The sequence below is a fragment of the Zea mays genome, chromosome 5, assembly GCF_902167145.1.
Source record: "Zea mays cultivar B73 chromosome 5, Zm-B73-REFERENCE-NAM-5.0, whole genome shotgun sequence".
Classification (NCBI taxonomy): domain Eukaryota; kingdom Viridiplantae; phylum Streptophyta; class Magnoliopsida; order Poales; family Poaceae; genus Zea; species Zea mays.
The window spans coordinates 119,874,030-119,886,078 of record NC_050100.1 but is presented as its reverse complement, the minus strand read 5'-3'; positions in this window follow the sequence as shown (position 1 = coordinate 119,886,078).

The window sequence follows — 12,049 nt, the reverse complement described above, 5'->3', positions numbered from 1 at the left end:
TCAAATCAAGGCAAGAGAAACATGGCTAATAATTCAGCGGGGAAAAATGTCAAGAAGACTGGGCGAATCTATTACACTCAAGTGGCCACTACACCAGAAGGAGAGTCGGTAATGATGGGTACGTTCCTTGTGGCCAATCACCCAACAGTCATTCTCTTTGATTCTGGTGCTTTGCATACATTCCTAAGCAAGAAATTCGTGGAAAAACATTGCATTTCTTGCACTGAATCAAGGGAAGGGTTTATTATTCATTCGCCCGGGGGACAAATATTTACTGAGGAAGTAGTCTTCCATGTGCCAGTAACATTGGCTGAACGAGATTTTCCCACCAACATGATTGTTTTGAAAGGCCAAGATATAGATGTAATTCTGGGCATGAATTGGTTAGCCCAGCATAAAGCTATCCTCAACACTGACTTAAGGACTATCAAGTTGAGCCATGGCCATGAAGAGGTTCTCTTATCCATCCTTATAGATGTCCCAGCCAAACCATTTGGACGGGTCTATGAAGCTATCATACCTGAAATCCAGGATATTCCGGTAGTATGTGAATTTTCGGATGTATTTCCTGAAGATCTGCCTCGATTACCTCTTGAAAGGGATGTAGAGTTTGTGATCGAACTGAAGCCTAATACAGCTCCTATTTCTAGAAGATCGTACCGGATGCCACCAAATGAATTGGCGGAACTCAAGACTCAATTACAAGATTTGCTTGAGAAGAGATTCATTCAGCCCAGTTCATCACCTTGGGGATGTCCCGCAATTTTTGTCAAGAAGAAGGATCAAACGCTTCGAATGTGCGTGGACTACAGACCCCTTAATGAGGTCACAATCAAGAATAGGTACCCTCTTCCCTGGATCGATATCTTGTTCGATCAACTTACTGGAGCACAAGTATTCTCCAAAATTGACCTAAGGTCGGGCTATCATCTGATCCGTATCTGACCCAAAGATATACCCAAGACCGCATTTACTACACGGTACGAATTATTCGAATATTTGGTTATGTCCTTCCGATTGACGAATGCTCCTGCCCACTTCACATATCTGATGAACTCGGTGTTTATGCCTGAGTTGGATAAATTCGTGGTGGTCTTCATTGATGATATTTTGATTTATTCCAAGAATGAAGAGGAGCATGCTAAACATTTATGGATCGTATTAACGCGCTTAAGGGAACATCAATTATATGCTAAATTCAGCAAATGCGCGTTTTGGCTGGAAGAAATCCAATTTTGGGACATGTATTGTCTGCAAATGGGATTGCGGTTGATCCCAGCGAGGTCAAGGATATTCTTGAGTGGAAACCACCAACCACTGTACATCAAGTTCGAAGCTTCCTTGGACTGGCTGGCTATTACCGCAGATTTATTCCAGATTTCTCCAAGATTGTGAAACCAATCACAAGTCTATTGAAGAATGATACCAAATTTAACTGGTCCTCAAGATGCAACGAAGCCTTTGAGCAGCTGAAGGTATTGTTGACCACTGCTCCGGTACTGGCTCAACCGGACATCGAAAAGCCTTTTGATGTGTACTGTGATGCATCGGGCAGTGGCCTTGGATGTGTCTTAATGCAAGAGGGCTGAGTTATAGCATATGCTTCAATACAGTTGTGCCGGCACGAGGAACATTATCCAACTCATGACTTAGAATTAGCTGCTTTGGTTCATGCCCTTAAAATATGGCGTCATTATCTGCTGGGGAATATCTGCCATATATATACAGATCATAAAAGTTTGAAGTATATTTTTACCCAGTCAGAACTAAACATGAGGCAGAGGAGATGGCTTGAGCTGATTAAGGATTATGAATTAGAAATTCATTATCACCCAGGCAAGGCCAACGTGGTGGCAGATGCACTAAGTCGCATGGCTTCCTGCCATTGTCTTACAGTAAGGACCTCTGACATTACATTATGTCAAGAAATGAAGAAGTTAAACCTAGGAATGATCCAACATGGAACCTTGAACCAATTGAAGCTTGAGTCGAGTCTTCTGCAAAAGATTATTGATGCACAAAGAAGTGATAAGGGTATGAGTCATATTCATGAGAAAATAGAAGCCGGTAAAGCAAATTGTTTCAGAAGGGATAATCAAGGCTTAGTATGGTTTAATAACCGCATAGTTGTGCCTAAGGATGATGAAGTCCGCCAGCAAATATTGGACGAAGCTCATCTTAGTCGATATTCCATTCATCCCGGAAGTACTAAGATGTATCAAGATTTAAAGCAACATTATTGGTGGACAAAAATGAAGATCGAAATTGCACGCTATGTGGTGAGATGTGACACCTATAGACGTGTCAAAGCCATACACATGAAGACTGCTGGTCCATTGCAATCTTTGCCCATCCCAACTTAGAAATGGGAGGACATTAGCATGGACTTCATTGTGGGATTACCCAGGACAGCAAAAGGGTTTGATTATATCTGGGTTATAGTTGATCGACTTACAAAAATAGCCCATTTTCTACCAGTCAAGACATCCTATCCGGTCCTCACCTATGCCTAGGTATATATTGCCCGTATTCTCAGTTTGCACGAAATTCCAAAGACTATAGTATCAGACCGCGGACCGCAATTTGTATCCAAGTTTTGGGAAGAACTACATAAGTCCCTGGGTACTAAGTTGCTCCACATTTCGGCCTATCCTCCCCAAACAAGTGGACAGACTGAGAGAGTAAATCAAATACTTGAAGACATGTTGCGGGCATGCGTTCTGGAGTTCCCACAGAAATGGGATGAATGCTTACCATTGGCAGAGTTTTCATATAACAATAGTTATCATGAAAGCATTAAGATGGCACCATTTGAAGCTTTGTATGGACGACGGTGTCGTACTCCATTAAATTGGTCTGAACCAAGGGAAAGGTGGGTTTTCAGGCCTGATATGGTCAAAGAAATGGAAGAAAAGGTTCAACGAATCATACATAACTTGAAAGAAGCATAAGCTTGACAAAAGAGTTATGCAGACAAACGACGCCAACCCTTGTACTTTCAAGTCAAAGATTATGTGTACCTAAAAGTATCACCAATGAAGGGTGTAACCTGTTTCAGTGTAAAAGGAAAGCTTGCACATGGTACATTGGTATGTTCCCAATTCTTGAACAATGTGGGCCAGTGGCATACCGACTCCAACTACCCGAAACATTGTCTGCGGTGCACAATGTGTTCCATGTATCCCAATTGAAGAAGTGTCTTCGGGTTCCTGATCGAACCATTGATGTGGTGGATGTTACCTTGGAACCAGACTTAACATATTCAGAACATCCTATTCGAGTCGTAGATCAAAAGGAAAGGATTACCCGAGGAAGAGTTCTCAAATTCTATAAGATACAATGGAACCGACATACGGAAGATGAAGCTACATGGGAAACCCAAGACTTGTTAAAAAGGAATTTCCCTGGCTTTTTGGCTTCATGTAATTTGTAAGATATGTACAATTGTTTGTAAAGATGGAATAGACTCATACCACCCCCTGCCTTGTACAAGAAATAAGGAAATAAAAGTATGACATGTTTCCTTTTCCACTACTTGCCCTAGGACTTTAAATGTCGGGACGAGATTCTTTTATGGGGGGAAGGATGTAACACCCCTGGTGTTACTATCACTAAAACTTGAGCATCACATCATAAGCATTGGCATATCATGTGTTCGTTACACCTAGAGTGAATTCACTAGGTAAAGATTTCAAATAAGTTGTACTGGTATGACTTGATGTGTGGTTAACACTAGGGTAAAGTGCTTAACTTCAGATTAAGGCTTAACTACAGTGTTCATGAGCAACTCATTTTGAAGGTATTGGCCTTTGTTGAACTTTTGCACACTTGTGGCAAGATGTTCATTTTCATTCTTAAGTTTCTTGACCTCATTTCTAAGCCTTTCATTGTCCACTGCCAACTCATTGTTAATGTCATTGCTTTCTATGGCAACCTTTCCTCTAGTAGTTGCTGTAACACCCCTGGTGTTACTGTCACTAAAACTTGAGCATCACATCATAAGCATTGGCATATCATGTGTGTATTACACCTAGAGTGCATTCACTAGGTAAAGATTTCAAATAAGTTGTACTGGTATGACTTGTTGTGTGGTTAACCCTAGGGTAAAGTGCTTAACTTCAGATCAAGGCTTATGGATATAAGTGAAGCCCAAATATGTGAATTCCTCAAAAGACATGAGACATGATCATAAGATACCACATTTGAAGGACTTTAGTGACACCAAAACACTAAAGTGCTAAAAACCCTGAAAAGACCCCTGGAAAACCCTAAACTACAACCCTAGGGGGTTAAGTGTAAATGTTGTGCACTTTTGGACCCAAGTGCAAAAACCAAAGTATTAGAACACCACAAATCATATGTTTCATACATTTGAGGATTTGCAAATCAAATGATGGGATTTGGACTTATTTGCAAAAGTACCCCATGAAATCATATGTGACTAAGTCTGGAATTCATGGGGTCAACTTTGGAGCTCTATATGTCTAAATCTACAAAGAATTTGCACTTGGTCAACACATCAAAATTATATAGCTATTATAGGATCATAACTTTGCTTAAGTGACTAAACCTTGGTGTCATACAAAATTTGGTGATAATTAGATCTAAAGACAGGCTGACAGTCAGTCAATGAACTGAATAATGGTTAAAGTGAAGTTGGGAAAACTTTGAGATTGGATTCGACCATGATCCAGTGATTGTTTGACTATGGGCAAACTTTGTTATAGGTAGATTAACAAGTTATCATGTAAAAATTTGAGATTTGGGCGCTGCAAACCTCTTTGTAATAACAACTGAAGCAGCCCCTGATGGTACAGTAACGAAAAGATCTTCTGGTTCAGTGAACCTCGCCGCCGGTGACCCCGCGCTCGGATTCGCGCCAGGCACCGTGATTCGTGCTCAACAGAGTACATATAACTGCTCGGGGTAAGAAATATCGCATTGAGGATGAACTTAGGCCACTGTTCCGCCCCGGCCGCCGTGTCCGCCTGACTCACGGCCGGTTCAGATAAGCTCGCTGGAGTTGGCCGCATGTTGATCGGTTGCCACGTGCCTTGGTGCTCTACCACGTCGCAGTAACGTGCCTTGGCGTGTCCATTCATCGCTGGTAACCTTGCCACGGTGAAAGCCACACACCTCTTGCGCTAGTGCTCTCCCCTCTCTCCGGCCGCCAGCGCGCCATGCCAAATTCAAGAGCCACCGCCCTCGGGTCCTATTAATTGAGCGTGCCATCAACTCGTAGGTAGTCAAGCATCCAGCGCACCCACTCGTGTCTCGGATTGTCCACTAGAGAGCTCTCATTTAAGATTTCCCCCAAATCGGTCAAGAACACCGTAGTGTGAGAGCTCGTCGTGGCCAGCTCGCCATAGGTCCGATCATGCCCTCCTCGCTCTTGTTTTAGCATCCCTGTGTGCTTGTGATGCTTCTCGACCCGGCCAATTGAGCTAGAACATGTAGGATCACCCGGTACGCTTCGGGTTGTCCCTTGATCGCGCTGTCACCGTGGGCAGAGAGATTAGGGGCTAGAACCTTGAAATTGGTTGAGGGGTAATGGTTATTAGGGGTCGAATTAGGTGTCAATCACTCGAGAGCACTAGTCATTGCGTTTTCTAGCCGGTCTTGGCTCACCAGAGCCGCTGCTCCGCCGTCCTCAGTCGGGGACTTCAATTCGCAAAGAATTAGAAAGTGAAGGGCCTCTTCGCAAAGTGTCAGTGACACATAGGAATAGTGCACATGACTCTTTACGGGCTATTCGAACATTGTGCAAAGACGCCAGCATGGGCGCGCGCGGGCGCGTTTCGCCTGGGTATGGGCCGTATCGGGCTGGTTTCAGCCCGTTACTATTCACCCTTTTCCTTTTTCTTTTTCGGCCAGACTTTCGAAATCCACAGAAAATTATGGAAAAATGATAAAAATATAAGACCAATTTTGTTGAACTCCTAAATTTCTATAGTATTTAATAAAAATAGTTCCAAGATTTTTAGCCTAAACCAAGAATTATGTAGTATTTAAAAAGACCTAAACCTAGTCTTTTTGAATTTTATAAATTAATAAATAGATCCAAAAATCATAAAACTTTTTGGGTAAACTTATTTTGGTACCTAGAACCCATGGGTGAAGTTATACATGATTTGGACAATGTTTGATCCCCAAAACCCAAAACCCTAGTCTTCTTAGTAGTGTCTGCCCTATGAAATAGAGTACTGACTCCAAAACCCTAGTTCCCCAGAATACCGTGAAGGAAAGTTGTATTCAAGATACAACTTGACGTATTTCTTCTATCATTGCACTTTCATAGGCATTTCATGAGCATTCATGGTTAAATATGGTTATGTATAGAAAACAAAGAAGTGACTGTTGAAGAGGAAGAGCCTACTCCATCAACAGAAAATCCACCTGCCGGGAACTGTTTTTATTTTGATATTTGTGGAACAGAGCCCAACTCTCCTACAACACAAGGCAAGCCCCGGTGCATTTGCCACCTCCTTGCTGTTTTAAAACTCTTTATCACTTGACTGATGCATTAGGTGATAGGAGTTGGATGTTAAACAAATTGCTGCATTTCCTCCCTTGGAACTGTTTACCATTCCTTGATTACCTGTTTTATTCAAAAGGTTTTTCTGATGCTTAGTCCTGCTTTAGAAAAACAAATGTTTTGCTTTTAAACAAAAAGTGATGCTTCACAGAGGATGGGATATTTTCAAAAGTAAAACTTGATGGTTGATCCATCATGGCCATGATGGGTTCAACATCGGAAAAGATGTACCTCTGACAGGTACCAGACTTTGGGTTTTAAATGATAAAGCTGAGACCGGGCGGGTGACTTGCACGTGAAGACAGTCTCGGTGTAGTGTCTCCGACTGAGTCGATTAAGGACCTTATCAATGTAGGCCTGATGACCGAGGACCCTTTAACTGGTCACATGCCTCGTCATGGGTAAGCTTTGCCTCAGGCAGACTAATACCAGAATGGCCAACACGCAATTGGAGTGGAGAGATGGCGAGACTAGCGTGTAGCCTCTGTGGCAAGAGGCTGGACGATGGTGTATCTGTGTTCTCGGTTGGCGTGAACCCAGTCTGGTCTTAAGAAACCCGGTGGCGAGTTGACATATGCAAGGGTTAAGTGCTACATATGCAAGGCTGAGTATTAATCGATTCGAATCGCTGTTACTTCTCGGACATGAAGACTTAGTCACTGACTTACACGTAGCATTCTAGTGAACAAAAGGGGTGATAAAAGAATGGCTAGTATAGGCCAAGTGCTTGAACTAGGGTAGAAAGAACTCTAGTGGCAGGTAATGACTTAACCTGCTAATAAAACTGGATTTTTAAGGATCCACTATTAGTAAGCATTTTTGCAAATAGAGTCTTGATTCTTGATTAAGCCTTACCTTGACTCCCTTAAAGCCAGCATATCCTTGAGAGTCTTTTATTTTGACTGGTAAGACATGCACAAGTACACTCCGTACTTAGGGTTTTCGAACCCATGTTGTAGGTGAGGAAACAATAGATTTTTGCTATTTTTGCACTAAGGTGGTGCCCAAGGACGAACCTCAACAGTGAAGTGGTTGCGGGAGGATGTTGGCCTCCCTTTTGAAAAACAACATACTTTTATGCGGGAGGGGTTTTTGCCTCCCAAGTTTGTAATAATAATACTTATGCACTCATACCCCTTGTTTGTAATAACTATAATACTCTCTCTATATTTTGGATGAATGTAAAGTAAGTTATTGTAATTCGCTTCCGCTTATTCGTTCCTCCGATGTGTTGTAATATCTGCGTGATGGGTGAAATGCTCTTGGGCGAGGAAAAGGATACAGATACCGAACTGGTCAAGTGATTATGTGCATCTACAGGGTTGTCCAAGGTCCGTTGGACAAAGACAACTGTAGGTGGGCCTAAGGACTTGGGAGGTTCCGTCACAGTTGCATCAGTCAAATATCTCTTCAATTTCTAGTTGTCTAGTGTCAAGACTTCAACTTTTTCAGTCAATTCATCATGAAGACTAGTTTGATCTTCTTGGCTCAAATCATCACATGAGGTTGCTACATCAATCTTAACAGCAGGGTTAATAGCCTCATGTGTATTGCAAGATAAAAGCTCATTTGCAACAAGAAGATTATCATAGTCAATTTTGATTTTTGTATAATATTCCTTAATTTTGACAAGTCTATCTTTCAACTCCCCATTTGCTTCATTTAATTTGTCACACTTATCCTTAGCATCTTTTAGGAGGATTTGACCTCATTTACAGTGGATAACATAGTTTCATTTTATTCTTTCATTTCATCACTAGCTTTTACAACTATGTCATACTTGGCAGTTAAAAATTCATTTTCATCCTTTAACTTATCACATTTAGCCTTTGACTTCCTAATGATTTGAGTGTATTCCTTAAGTAAGTCAGCTAATTCATCATAGGAAGGTGAAGCAAACTCATCATCACTATCACTATCATCAATAATATCATTCTTAATTTGTACCTTCCGTTCACCTTTAGCCATGAGGCATAGGTGAGAAGTGGATGAGGGTGGTGGTGCTGTTGAAGAGAAGTCCCCAGCGATAGCGGCAACCTTTTCATCATTTTCTTCTTCACTTGAAGAAGACCCGCTTGATGACTCAATGTCAGTGAGCCAGTCACCAACAATGTATGCCTTTCCATTTTTCTTCTTATGGAATCTTTTTGCTTCCCATCTCTTGAAGAATTTCTTTTCCTTTTTCACATCATCACTGTCATCATCTTTCTTGCCCTTGAACTTGTTCTTCTTGGGCTTGTTGCATTAATGAGCAAGTTGACCTAGTTCTCCACAATTATAGCAGTCCATTTCAGAGATGGGCTTTCTTTTACTAGAGAAGAACTTCTTCTTTCTTGAGTCAAACTCGATGCCTTATCTATTGAGTTTCTTCAACATTTTGGTGGTCTTTCTCACCATCAAAGTAATGTTAGCATCAAGATCATCATCACTTGAGGTATCCTCCTTAATTTGCACTTTTGCTTTCCCTTTCTTTTCTTGATTGGCTTTGAGAGCCAAGTCTTTTCTCTTGGAAGATGACCCATCATTTTCATTTATGTGCATGTACATTTCATGAGCATTGATCTTTCCCAATATTAGTGTAGGAGTAGCAACTGAAAGATCCATCTGATGTAGCACTGTGACAAAGTGTCCATATTTGTCAATTGGGAGGACACTGAGAATCTTCCTCACAACATCTGGTTGTGAAATTTGGGTGAGCCCTAAGCCATTGACTTCGTCTACAAGAATGTTAAGATGTGAGTACATATCATTGGCATTTTCATTTGCAAGCATCTCAAAAGAATTTAATTTTTTCATGGCAATGTGATATCTCTCCTCACGCTCACTTTTAGTCCCTTCATGTAGAGCACAAATATCCATCCACAAATCATGAGCATTTCTATGATTTCTTACTCTATTAAAGACATCTTTGCAAAGGCCTCTAAAGAGAGTGTTTTTGGCCTTAGCATTCCACTTTTCATAATTAAACTCTTCTCCTACAAGATTTGTGGGATCTCTTGGTTTGGGGAGCCCTTGAGTGGCGGCTTTGTAGACACCAATGTCTATAGCCTCTAAGTAAGCTTCCATACAAATTTTCCAATATGGAAGATCGTCACCATAAAAAAGGGAGGAGGTCCATCCCCGCCGGACATCGCTACTCTAGCGGTTAAGCTATTCTAAGAGCAACAAGGCTTTGATACTAATTGAAAGGATCATGATGCCCAAGAGGGGGGGTGAATTGGGCTTTTCTAAAAATCAACAACTATTAAACCCTAAGCAAGAGCCCAACTTCACCCAACTACTAGCAATAAGAGACTACTACTAGAAAGACAACAATACTAAGACATTGCTTCAACTACTTGCTAAACAAATAAACAAGGTAAAATGCTTGAATTAAATGCAGAATGTAAAGCAAGGTTTAGAAGACTCCTCCAATTTTTCCCGAGGTATCGAAGAGTTGGCACTCTTCTCTAGTCCTCGTTGGAGCACCCGCGCAAGGGTATCGCTCCCTCTTGGTGCTCGCAAGAACCAAGTGCTCACTATGAGATGATCCTTTGCCACTCCAGCGCGGTGGATCCCTCATGACCGCTTACAATCTCGAGCCGGGTCACCAACAAATCCTCCAAGGTGATCACCGTGCTCCCAATGCCACCAAGCCGTCTAGGTAATGTCGATCACCAAGAGTAACAAGCCATAGACTTTCACTTGACCAAGAGAAGCCTAATGCATGCGGTGTGTGCTCTAGGTGACTCTCACTTGCACTAATGAGGTCCTAATGCGGGATTAAGATTTTCTAATCACCTCACTATGCTTTGTAGTGCTTCCAATGCTCTAGCATTGTATGGTCATCAATGTGGGAAGCAAGACATTCGGTGGGTGGAGGTGGTATAAATAGCCCCACCCACCAAACTAGTCGTTACCATGGTTTGCTGCGCAACGGCTCACCGGCCAGTCTGGTGCGCCACTGGTGCGCTTACGGTCAATTCCAACAGCTAGTTCTGACAGCTAGTCATTGGGCTGATGGCACACCGGACAGTGAATAGTTCCTGTCTGGTGCACACCGGACAGTTCGGTGTGGCGGCTAAAATTCATTCTCCCAACTCGATGCTCTCGGGTTTTTCTCGGGGGCGAAGCTCTGCCCCTGGGCCTGACTGGCCCCACTGTCAGGTGGTGCACCGGACAGTCTAGTGCACACCGGATAGTCCAGTGCACACCGGACAGTCCGGTGCCCCTAAGACAGAAACTGTATCTTCTTTTTCATTCTGTTTTTTGAATCAGTTTTCGTTCTAACTTGTGAGTGTGTTATAGAGTGACACCTAGCACTAGATGTGAGTGTGAATATGCACCAACACTACACTAGAATTCTCTTGGTCGAACTACTCATCCAAAACCCCTCTTTATAGTACGGCTAAAATAAAATAGAAGACCTAGCTCTATACCGAGTGTCTGCAACTCCTTCGACACTCAGAATACGAAGACCTTCATCTTTTGATTCGTTGTTTCATCCATCCTTTCAAGTTCTCATCTCAGGGATTGTTTTCACCGTTGTAGTACAACTTCCTGTACTACGACCTAACTTACCATTGGCTATACAAAACACACTTTAGTCACATATAATTTTATGTTGTCATTAATCACTAAAACCAACCAGGGGCCTAGATGCTTTCAGTGGAGTCACAAAATGCATAGTCATCTTTATTCTCTCCGCCCTAGCATTTTGGACATTGTAGAAAATAGAATGCAAATACTGGATAGTGACGATGAAAATTACAATGTTGTAGAAGTAGAAGAAATTATTCATAGAAATCCCCAAGCCACTAATATTTTGCTAGCTTATCTTTGTAGGGAAGAATATAATAATGTGAATGACTTGGAAAATGCAAAGGAGATTTACGACACCTTAAAGACAGCGCACGAAGGCAATACAATGACTAAAATCACCAAGATGGAGCTCATTAAAGGTGAGCTTGGGAGGTTCGCCATGAAGAGGGGAGGAAGAGCCATAAGAAATGTAGAACATTCTCAAGTCCTTGGTAAACCAAGTGCGGAATTACAGAAATAAGAGATGGACGAATCATGAAGTCATTCGACTCATGCTAAGGTAATTTATAGTTTTAGATCATACTCTTATTTCTTTGATCCATGAAAACCCTAGTTATACAAAGATGATGTTCGATGAGGTACTTGGCAAATTTGTTAGCCATCCAATGATGGTTAAGGACGACAAGTACATCGATGGTGTCGCCAATGGGAGCATTGTAAGATCAAGGGTACTGGATAGAGAGGGTGAATAGTCGGTTTCAATTAAATGAAAGACACTTGCAAATATAATCAGAATAACAAGAAAATTAAATCCTCTAGCCTATGTAGAGGTAAATTTGGTTTACAACATAGGGTGAACAAATGACCAATTTGACTAGCAATACAATGATGAACACAATAAGCACAAGAGATGAAGATTGCAATGATGAAATCAACAAAGGTGTCACACCCGGTTTTAGAAGGCAAACCGAATGCGAACCATGTACGTGCCAG